At 44.2% G+C, this 11,212-nt stretch overlaps 1 protein-coding gene across 1 annotated transcript in view; it reads left to right on the top strand.

The window, feature by feature from the left end:
- Positions 1-11,212, top strand: part of SEMA6B (semaphorin 6B) — a 212,435-nt gene that overhangs the window by 45,684 nt on the left and 155,539 nt on the right. The gene's annotated exons all lie outside the window — the stretch shown is intronic.

The following is an 11,212-nucleotide window of genomic DNA, read 5'->3' on the forward strand; positions in this document are numbered from 1 at the left end:
CCAATTTTCCATCGCTAAGCGAGGCAGTTAAGGGAGTTTTGCCCAATTTTGCGACCTTCCTCGCCATGTTTGTTATGTGAATCAATGCTGTTGTTAAGTGAATCATGCAGTCATTCAGCCAATCTGACTTCCCCCTTTGATTTTTGAGTGTTGAAGTCCATCCATGGACTTCAGGAGGAATTCTGGGAGTTGAAGTCCATCCATGCTTGCTGGAGAATTCTGGGAGTTGAAGTCCATCCATGCTGGCTGAGGAATTCTGGGAGTTGAAGTCCATCCATGCTTGCTGGAGAATTCTGGGAGTTGAAGTCTATCCATGCTTGCTGGAGAATTCTGGGAGTTGAAGTCCATCCATGCTGGCTGGAGAATTCTGGGGTTGAAGTCCATCCATGCTGGCTGGAGAATTCTGGGAGTTGAAGTCCATCCATGCTGGCTGAGGAATTCTGGGAGTTGGTCCATCCATGCTGGCTGGGGAATTCTGGGAGCTGAAGTCCATCCATGCTGGCTGGAGAATTCTGGGAGTTGAAGTCCATCCATGCTGGCTGGAGAATTCTGGGAGTTGAAGTCCACACAGCATAAAGTTTCTAAGGTTAAGAAACACAACTGTATTCCTTAAAAAAAAAAAAAGTCAACTTCCTCAGCTTTGAGATGGCCACAACCCTCCATCTGACATTAAGCCCCCGTAGATCAATTTCTGTCTGATTTTGTTCTACCCTCTGTCCCCATCGCCAACAAACTCGAAGCCAAGAAAGAGCACAAGGACGAAATCCGACAGCCGATGATAACCTGTCAAATCCTGGAAATGCTGGCTTCCATCCCAAACCAAAGATTCCCACGTAGGCTTGGAATAAATCTGTCTTTTCTTCCAGACGGTGTTTTCCTAGGGTGGGGCAAGTCCTTTTTTCTTGCAAAGCTGGAATTTCTTCCTCCGTTCCTCCTCGGGTGGCCTGTAAATTTACGGCGGGTTCACGCTGCTGCTTCTTCAAACAGCTCTCCGGCCTGGCCTCCCTTCTCCCAAATCCTGGGAAATTCCTCGCTCGCTTTTCTGAGCGATTTCCAGAAAGTCAGTGTTCTGACCTTGGGTTCCCAAAAGCACGAAGCTGACTCCTCGTCCCAATAAAATCCCTTTTAAAGAGTTGAAAGTGAATTCCTCTCCAGCAAACAGTCTTTCCAGAGATTGCACAACTATACAGGCCTTTATCAGGCTGGGAAAGTTGCCAGGCCGACAGCTTCCAAACGCCACGGGGTAGCAGACGATACTTGGCAAGAAGTCAGGAACAGATCTGCACCCTCAGGAATTGAACTAATTGTCTCCTGTAAACCCCACTCCCCTTTCCTCCTCTTTATTCCCTCTGGGAGGGGCCATTCACCATCCACTGAGCCTTTACTCCTGAGTCGATCCTTGTTTTTTTAACTATTCCCTTCTCCGGGCAGCTCTATGCATGAGCACACTGAGAACAGGCTCCAGCTGTTCTTCTTCCCCACTGATCTCTGACTCCAAAGGCAGCTGATAACTGTCAGGCGACCCTGGCCACATCTCTGCCTCCGACGCAGAGCCCTCGTCCGAGCCTTCCCAGACCCCAGGTTCCTCCCCAACCTCCTCACTGTCCGAGTGAACTCTTCTCTTTTCCTAAACATATTTGTAAATTGTTTGTTAACTTCGGTTAAGTTATTGGAGGCCTTCAGTCTGAAGACGCTGGGCGAGTTTTCCTTCAATCCTTCATGAAAAAACAAACAAACATTAATCGTAAGCTTAAGAATTTAAAAGTTGGAAGTAACTAGCCACAAGCTAAATAAAACTATGATAATAGAAGATTATAAATGGATTAAGACTCCAGAAGAATTTTTAATAAGATTTTGGAATTAATTATAAAGAATCCTTCCGATAGGGTCCCCTGCTTGAGCAGGCCTGGGGCTGGACTAGAAGACCTCCAAGGTCCCTTCCAGCTTCGCTTCTACTCTACTCTACTCTACTCTACTCTACTCTACTCTACTCTACTCTACTCTACTCTATTCTCCAATATCTGTTCTGTTCTGCTCTGTTCTGTTCTATTCTATTTTCTAGTATTCTATTCTATTCTATTCTATTCTATTCTATTCTATTCTACTCTACTCTACTCTACTCTACTCTACTCTACTCTACTCTACTCTACTCTACTCTACTCTACTCCACTCCACTCCACTCCACTCCACTCCACTCCATTCCATTCCATTCCATTCCATTCCATTCCATTCCATTCCATTCCTTATTCATTCATTCAGTCCCCTAATCCTCCTGGTTGCTCTTCTCTGTACTTTTTCCAGAGTCTCAACTTCTTTTTTATAATGTGGTGACCAAAACTGAATGCAGGACTCTCGGTGTGGTCTTACTAAGGCTTTATGGAGTGTCATTAGTACCTCACTTGATCTCGATTGTATCCCTCTGTTAATGCAACTTAGGATTGCATTGGCTTTTTTGGCGGCTGCTGCACACGGTTGACTCATATTTAGCTGGTTGTCCACGAAGACTCCGAGATCCCTCTCACAGTTCCTATTGCTATTGAGCCTGGTTTCACCCAGTCTATATGTGTCCTTTTGGTTTTTCTTGCCTAAGTGTAGGGCTTTACTTTTCTCTCCATTGAATTTCATTTTGTTAGATAAGACCCAGTGTTCTAGTCTGTCAAGATCCATTTGGATCTTGAGTTGATCTTCTTGGGTGTTGGCTATTCCTGCCAACTTAGTATCATCTGCAAATTTGGTAAGTTCCCCTTCTATTCCTTCATCTAAGTCGTGAATGAAGATATTGAAGAGTCCTGGGCCTAAGACGGAACCTTATGACTCTCCACTGCTTACTTCCCTCTCCCAGTGACTGCTACTGAGCCTGGTTTCATCCAGTCTATATGTGTCCTTTGGGTTTTTCTTACCTAAGTGCAGGACTTTCCTTTTCTCTCTTCCATTGAATTTCATTTTGTTAGAAACAACTACCTGTAAAGCAATTTCAAAGTTTGGCTGAATTAACTGGCAAAGTTGGGAGCGAAATCTTCCAGGTTAAACTCTCCAAATCTGCAGTTCTCAGATAAAACATTTGTTTTTGCTGGCAGAAAAAAAAAGACAAATTTAATCCCCTCCCTGCCTGGGGAAACGATTCAGTTGGAGCGGAAAAAACCCTACCGAGAGCCCAAGATTCAGGACAGACTCTAAATTCTCGGCAGACGGAAAGGATTTCAGGCCGTCCTCAGCTTGCGACCGTTCATTTAGTGACCGAAGTTGACAACGGCCTCTGACTCATACTTAGAACGGTTGCAAGGTCGCGGTGCTAAGGTGATTCCCCTTTTTGTGACCGTCCTGATGGTCAACAAGGAAGGCGGCTTCACTTCACAACAGTGGGACTAATTGAACAAACCGCGGCGATTCCCTTAACGGCCTGCGGCAAAGAAAGGTCGCCAAATGGGAAACGCTTCCTTAACGGCTGTCGGGCTTAGCGATGGGAATTGGGGGGCTCGATTGTGGTCGTAGGTCGAGGACTCCCTGTAGAGGGGCGGGTGGGAGGGAGGCAGAGGAGGTTTGGCTCCGCATTTCCCGAGTGCACCGGTGCTTTTAAGAACAATAAAATAAAATTCTGATGCTTTTTGGCAGCCTCTCTCAAGGAATGTAAAATCATGGAGTTACAGAGATTTATTTTCACATCGTGTTTCTTTTTCCTGCTGCAAAACTGTGCGTCTCGCCTGCTCGCTCTTTCTTTCTTTCTTTCTTTCTTTCTTTCTTTCTTTCTTTCTTTCTTTCTTTCTTTCTTTCTTTCCTTCCTTCTTTTCCTTTCTTCCTTCCTTTCTCTCTCTTTTCCTTTCTTCCTTTCTTCCTTTCCTACCTTTCTATCTTCTTTCTCTTTTTTCCTTTCTTTCTTTCTTTCTTCCTTTCTTCCATCCATCCTTCCTTTCTTTTCTCTCTCTCTTTCTTCCTCTTCTTTTCTTTCTTTCTTTCCTTCCTCTCTCTTTCTTCTTCTCTTTCTTTCTTGCTTCCTTTCTTCCTATATTGCTTTCTTTCTCTTTTTTCTTTTCCTTTCTTTCTTTCCTTCCACTTTCTCTTCTTATTCTTCTCTTTTTCTCTTTCTTTCTTCCCTCCCTCCTTCCCTCCCTCTCTCCTTCCTTCCTTCCTTCCTTCCTTCCTTCCTTCCTTCCTTCCTTCCTTCCTTCCTTCCTCCCTTCCCTCCCTTCCTGTCTCTTTATCTCTTTTCTCCTTCCTTCCTTCCTTCCTTCCTTCCTTCCTTCCTTCCTTCCTTCCTTCCTTCCTTCCTTCCTTCCTCCCTTCCCTCCCTCCCTTCCTGTCTCTTTATCTCTTTTCTCCTTCCTTCCTTCCTTCCTTCCTTCCTTCCTTCCTTCCTTCCTTCCTTCCTTCCTTCCTTCCAGCCTTTCCTTTGAAAGATCTAGAGGTGGTGAAGGCGTGATCGATTTAAAACCGGCAGTGATTCACTTAACAACGGTGGCCAGAAAGGTCCCAAAAAAATGGAGCAAAACTCACTTCAGCAATGTCTCACTTAACGTTGGGCTCCATTGTGGTCGTACGTTGAGGACCGCCTGATTTTGAAACCCGGGCCCAGAATTTTTCCAGGGTGTGAGAGTGCGTGCACACCCGACCCCTCTTCCAAAATGGATTCAGGAATTCCCTAAAAACCCCTTTTCCCACTCAGGATTGTCCTGCCTGCATCTCCATCCCTCCCCGCAACACGCCCCCGAAGGGTCACCTTCGAACCCCCCAAAACCTCGCCCTGCAAACTTCTGATGCAATTCCAGGCTCTTCTCCACTTCACACCTGCCTTCTGTTTAACTTTGGCACCCAGGCGCCCCGGCTGGAAATCTTTTTCTCTGATTAACCGCAGCGATAAATAATTCTTCCCAGAGGCCAAAGATTTGACAGGCTATTTGGAAATCTGCAGAGGAGATTCTCAACCTTTTACGGGGCCTGGCTCCTGGCCAGCCCTCTTTCCTTTTCCAAAAAAAAAAAGAGAGATAGAAATCTTTCTGCAGACTGACACACCCAGCAAAAGCAAACTTCGGGAGTCCCTGTTTGCAAAAGTGGGGTGCCAAAGATGACAGGGGTGAAAGAAAGAAAATTCTTGCTTGCTTCAAGCTGCCAAGAGGAAATGAGAGATTTTGCAGCTGTGGCTGGACTCCCCCTTCCATCGTTCCTGGCTGGATGGGAGGGGTCAGAGGTCTTTAATGCTTCCCTGGGGTTCCCCTTACCCTTTAATACACCACCACCCCCCCCCCGATCTGGGCAAGAGAGGGATGGTTTTCCCTAGATAGAAAACAGCTTTTGTCTTTGAAATCTTTGGGTTGTTTTTCAGACTGCAAAGCTGGGCGTCTGATTTCTCATTCAAAACACCCACGTGGAAACAGCAGGAAACAAAGGTTTCCAACTTCCAGATTTTTGGGGGGTGGGGGTGAGAAAGGGGGACTTCCGCTCCCAGAATTCCTCAGCCAGGGTGGCCTTGGCAGAGGAATCCTGGGAGTGGAAGTCCACGCCCATCTGGCCAACGTCCTACGAAATCCTTCCAACCTTGGCTGCAATGACGTAAAATCGAGATTCTGTGAAGGGTTAGTACCGCTTTGTAAAGCTTTGGTAAGGCCAGATTTGGGGAAAAGAAAAAAAAAACAGACGTTTTTTTCTGAGTACTGGAGATTTGGAGAGTTGACCTGGAAGATTTCGCTGCCAACCTTGCCAGTAAAAGGTAATTCGGCCAAACTTTGAAACAGGTAGTTTCAAAGGTAGTTTATTTCTAACAAAATGAAATTCAATGGAGGAGAGAAAAGGAAAGTCCTACACTTAGGTAAGAAAAACCCAAAAGACACATATAGACTGGATGAAACCAGGCTCAAGAGCAGGGACTGTGAGAGGGAAGGAAGCAGTGGGGTGCCACAAGGCTCCGTCTGAGACCCAGGACTCTTCAATATCCTTCATTAACGACTTAGATGAGGGAATAGAAGGGGAACTTACCAAATTTGCAGATGATACTAAGCTGGCAGGAATAGCTAACACCCCACCCAAATAGGCTCAAGGTCTAGATGGTTCATGTCGGACCAGAACACTGAGCCTTATCTAACAAAATGAAATTCAAGGTAGAGAAAAGGAAAGTCCTAGGAAGGAAAGAAAAAAAGAAAGAAAGAAAGAAGAAGGAAGGAAGGAAGGAAGGAAGGAAGGAAGGAAGGAAGGAAGGAAAGAAAGAAAGAAAGAAAGAAAGAAAGAAAGAAAGGGAGGTAGAAAGGAAGGAGAGAAAAGGAAAGAAAGAGAAAGAAAGAAAGGAAAGAAGGACGGAAGGAAGGAAGGAAAGAAAGAAAGAAAGAGAAAGAAAGAAAGGGAGGAAGAAAGGAAGGAGAGAAAAGGAAAGAAAGAGAAAGAAAGAAAGAAAGAAAGAAAGAAAGAAAGAAAGAAAGAGAGAAAGAAAGAAAGAAAGAAAAAGAAAGAAAGAGAGAAAGAAAGAAAGAAAAAGAAAGAGAAAGAAAAAGAAAGAAAGAGAAAAAGAAAGAAAGAGAGAGAAAGAAAGAAAGAAAGAAAGAAAGAAAGAAAGAAAGAAAGAAAGAAAGAAAATCCAGTTGCCTCATGAAAAAGCCCCTTTGGGACAATCATGACTTGGATGATGGAGAATCTCCCTAGAAACCTAGAACTAAGCAGAAATTTCCTAACAGGGGTTGCTCCAACTCCGAAGGTTTTTAAGAAGGGATCGGACAACGGTTTGCTGGCAATGGGACAGGGCCTCCTGCCTGAGGAGGGGGTTGGAGTAGGGACAAAATTCACTTAACAACTGTCTCCCAGAGCAATGGAAATTTTGGGCTCAATTGTGCTTGTAAGCCCGATTGAACAGATTAACAGAGTTAGAAGGGACCCTGTAGGTCATCTAGTCCAACCCCCCACCCAGGTAGCCGAGGCCACTTTTACTTGTATTGTGCTTGTAAACTGGATTGAATAGATTAACAGAGTTAGAAGGGACCCTGTAGGTCATCTAGTCCAACCCCCCACCCAGGTAACCGAGGCCACTTTTACTTGTATTGCCAAAACCTGATTGGTTACGGGGATGGTTACACATCCGGCTGGTTTGGGGGGGCCCTTGATTTAGCAAAAGGCGGATTTTTGAGAGTTTTAGGAGCACCTGCTGGAGCAAAAAATAGCAGCAACTGAGTTTGGTCTGATAGATTTTGAAGGTGGAAGAGAGGAAGGTTGCAGGAAGCAGCAGGTTAAATGTTTTCCGTTCCAGCTTTTAATCACAGACAGCAGGTCTTTTGCTGATAATAAGTTCTCCTTCCCTGATCCTCTTCTCTGACACAGGTGGAGGCCTGTTTATGCCTGGAAAACATCTGTTTAGCTTTGATGGCAAAAAAAAAAGCCCGTTCATGGCATTGTTTCTCAAATTCAGCAACTTTAAGAAATGTGGACTTCAACTCCCAGAATTCCCCAGCCAGCATGCTTTGAGATGGGTGGACTTCAAGTCCCAGAATTCCCTCTCCAGCATGATTTAATTTGATTGGACTTCAACTCCCACAATTCCCAAGTCAGCATCCTCTAAGATGGGTGGACTTCAATTCCCAGAATTCCCCAACCAGCATGCTTTAACATAGGTGGACTTCAACTCCCAGAATTCCCAAGTCAGCATCCTCTAAGATGGGTGGACTTCAATTCCCAGAATTCCCCAGCCAGCATGCTTTAAGAAGGGTGGACTTCAATTCCCAGAATTCCCCAGCCAGCATGCTTTAAGATAGGTGGACTTCAACTCCCAGAATTCCCAAGTCAGCATCCTCTAAGATGGGTGGACTTCAGCTCCCAAGAATTCCCCAGCCAGCATGGTTTAAGATAGGTGGATTTCAAGTCCCAGAATTCCCTCTCCAGCATGATTTAATTTGATTGGACTTCAACTCCCAGAATTCCCAAGTCAGCATGCTTTAAGATGGGTGGACTTCAATTCCCAGAATTCCCCAGCCAGAATTCTCTAAGATGGGTGGACTTCAATTCCCAGAATTCCCCAGCCAACATGCTTTAAGAAGGGTGGACTTCAGCTCCCAGAATTCCCTGTTTTAAGATGGGTGAACTTCAACTCCCAGAATTCCCCAGCCAGCAAGCTTTAATTTGATTGGACTTCAACTCTCAGTCTTCCCCTGCCAAGTAAGCTGCCTGAGGAATTCTGGGAGCTGAAGTCCCTAAATTTCATCCAACACTGAGCAACACCCAGCCAGGAAGAAGTCCCCGTAAGGAAGTGAGGCCTAAGGTCGAGTAATTTGGCCAGGCAAAGTCCTAACCTCTCAACAAACCAGGTTTGTTGTTTGAGTAGAAACCTGCCAAGCCGGAAAAGGAGGAAGTGACTCATCTGAGGCCAGGCTGGTGGAGCAACATCGGAGTTGCTAATTTGCAATGCCTAGAATGTACATGCAAGAGAATAAGCACCAAATACGCCTCGGAGTAATAATGCAAATGTTATGTCTCAATTATAATTATTGGATCATTTGGCAACCAGGCCCTAATTTAGCTGGAAGCGAAGAACATCCAAAAAAAAAAAAAACCTCCACAATTTGGAAGAGTGGCATCTGAGAATACAGGTAGTCTTTGACTTACGACCACAGTGGAGCTCAAAATTTCCATCATTAAGCGAGACTTGTTTTTTAAAAAATAAATTTTTATTGGTTTTTAAAACAAACATAAACAAACAAAACATAAAAACATCAAATCATCTTCCATATATGTACGTACAGTGTGCCGGTTGGTTTACAAATTGTTTTGTGCTTCCATTTCATAGTCTTCAATCCCCAATAATCTCATATTTTCAATCAATATATTAAATACGTTAATATCATTATTAATCATTTGACTATACGTTTATTCATTCATGTTTTCCAAAATGATCATATTTTACTTAATTTGTTTTGTGACAATTCCGATTATCATCCCAGATCTATCCTCGAATCATTTTGTAGATATACTAAGAAAAGAATACATCTTTATATATTTATTATTCTCTAAAAGTCTGCGTATCTCATGACTATATTTTATTGTCTAACCGTTGATAGAATAGATCCCAAATTTTATAAAATTGTTTATCATCTTGACATTTATTTTTTTAAGTAAACTTTACTAATCTTTTATAACTTAAAAAACAAACAAACAGAAGTAGAAATATCTTAACTTCAACGGTTTGTGGCAATCGTCTTATGCTACTGTTCTGTGGATTATTTACAAATATATACAATTTATGTGAATGTAAACAGTTAGCTTATATGTTGCTTATCATTATTTTTTTCATCATCCATTTATCTATCTTTTCTCACTCCAGTTATACCGTTTTTCCCAAGTCTTATAATAATCGGCCTCCTCTTTCTCTTGTAACATCAGAGTTAATTTATCCATCTCAGTACAAGTCATTATTTTTTGAACGATCAATTCATCTGATGGTATACGTGTATGTTTCCAGCACTGAGCATAAGCAATTCTGGTTGCAGTTAGAATATGTCATAGTATATATTTTATATTTCTCCCATATTTCTTTTTAAATATCCCCAATAAAAATAATTCCAGTTCTAGTTTGATGGATTCATTAATGATCTCTTGCAACCATTGTTTAATTTTTAACCAATATTTTGGGGTCTCCGGGCAGGACCACCAATGTGATCAAATGTACCTTTATTCTTTTCGCACTTCCAACATACCGGATTCATGTCGGGAGACATTTTAAACGAGACATTTATTAAGTGAGTTTTAACCCCGAGTTACACCCTTCCTTGCCGCCGTTGTTAAGTCAATCACTTCCATTCATAAGTTAGTAACTGGGTTGTTAAGTGAATCTGGCTCTCCCCTAGGATCAGATGGTCGCGAAAGGGGATCATAGGACACCCCCAGGACACAGCAACCATCGTAAATACGAGTCAGTGGCCAAGAGTGCGCATTTCCATCACGTGAGCGTGGAGGAGGGGGGAAACGATTGGAAAGTCCCCCCTTTTTTTCAGCGCCGTCGTAACTTTGAACCGTCGCTCAAAGAATGGTTGTGAGTTAAGGACTACCTGTTTCCGCCCTCTGCTCATGCACCCCCTCAAAAAGGGAGAAAATTATTTTATTGGGGTCATGAAGGTTTGTCACTCGGAAGGGTGTGTGGTGGCAGGTGTGGGATTCAAATGTTTTAACGACCGGTTCTGTGGGCATGGATAGGTGGGCGTGGCCATGTGACTGGGTAGGCATGACTTCTTCTTTTTGCAGCAACTCCTACCCCTCCCCCACCCTTTTTTTTGCCTCCTGAATGGAGCTAGCAGAGTGTTTTATTGGCCGGATGCCTTTCCTGTCACCAGTGCAGAGTTTTGTTTTTTTCCCCAGACAGATACATTCTCATCGTACCCAGAGAGAGAAATATCTGCCTCCTGGTGGGGGCATTTTTGTTCCCAGAAGGGACAAAGCAATAAGACAATGAGGGGGTTCCCGGCACAGCTGATCATTGGAATAGCTGATCGTCGGGAGAAGAGAAAAAAAAGAAATACCCTAAGGAGTGATTGGGTGGGGAGAATGCAGTCAGCGATGTCGGGCATGTGTGCGATGTCACGCATGCGCGATAAACGGCTGACTGGGTGGGGAGGGAGGGCGGACGGAGAGGCGGGGGCCAGCCAGAGACACGATTTGCCGGTCGTCGGAACTGCGCAGAATCGTAACAACCGGTTCTATAGAACCGGTCCGAACCGGTAGAATTCCCACCCCCTGTGCGGTGGCCTAGAGATGAAACTCTCACCTCACGATCAGGAAGCTGTGAATTCGATCCTAGGTAGAGGCGGATATTTCTCTCTCTGGCCACAATGAGAATATATCTGCTGAACAAAACTCCGCCCTGGAGACAGGAAAGGCATCTGGCCAGTAAACACTCTGCAGCTCCGTTCAGTTGCCCAGATTCCATCCCGCAAGGGATTATGGGGTCATTCGATGAAGATGATGATGTTAAGATTCCTCACACACAATCAGCCAGATGTTTAGACTGGATCTGGCATTTTGGTCGACCTATTCGTTCCTCTCCAAGACAGATGTTGTTATGCGATGATGTTGAAGATCTGGTGGCAGGTTGTGAGTTGTTCTGAGTCAAGGTGCCCGTCGCAATTGACCGATGGGGGATTTTGTCAATGCCCAATGATGCTCCAGATGTTTTGGGATTGGCCCCAAGCTGCCTATGGCTCTTGGTTCTACCTTTGCTTTGTTTTGCAACGGTCGTTCTACTTCTATTTGCCGA

Source organism: Pseudonaja textilis, chromosome 1 (genome assembly GCF_049901715.1).
Source record: "Pseudonaja textilis isolate UNSWEBS1 chromosome 1, rPseTex1.2, whole genome shotgun sequence".
Taxonomy (NCBI): Eukaryota; Metazoa; Chordata; class Lepidosauria; order Squamata; family Elapidae; genus Pseudonaja; species Pseudonaja textilis.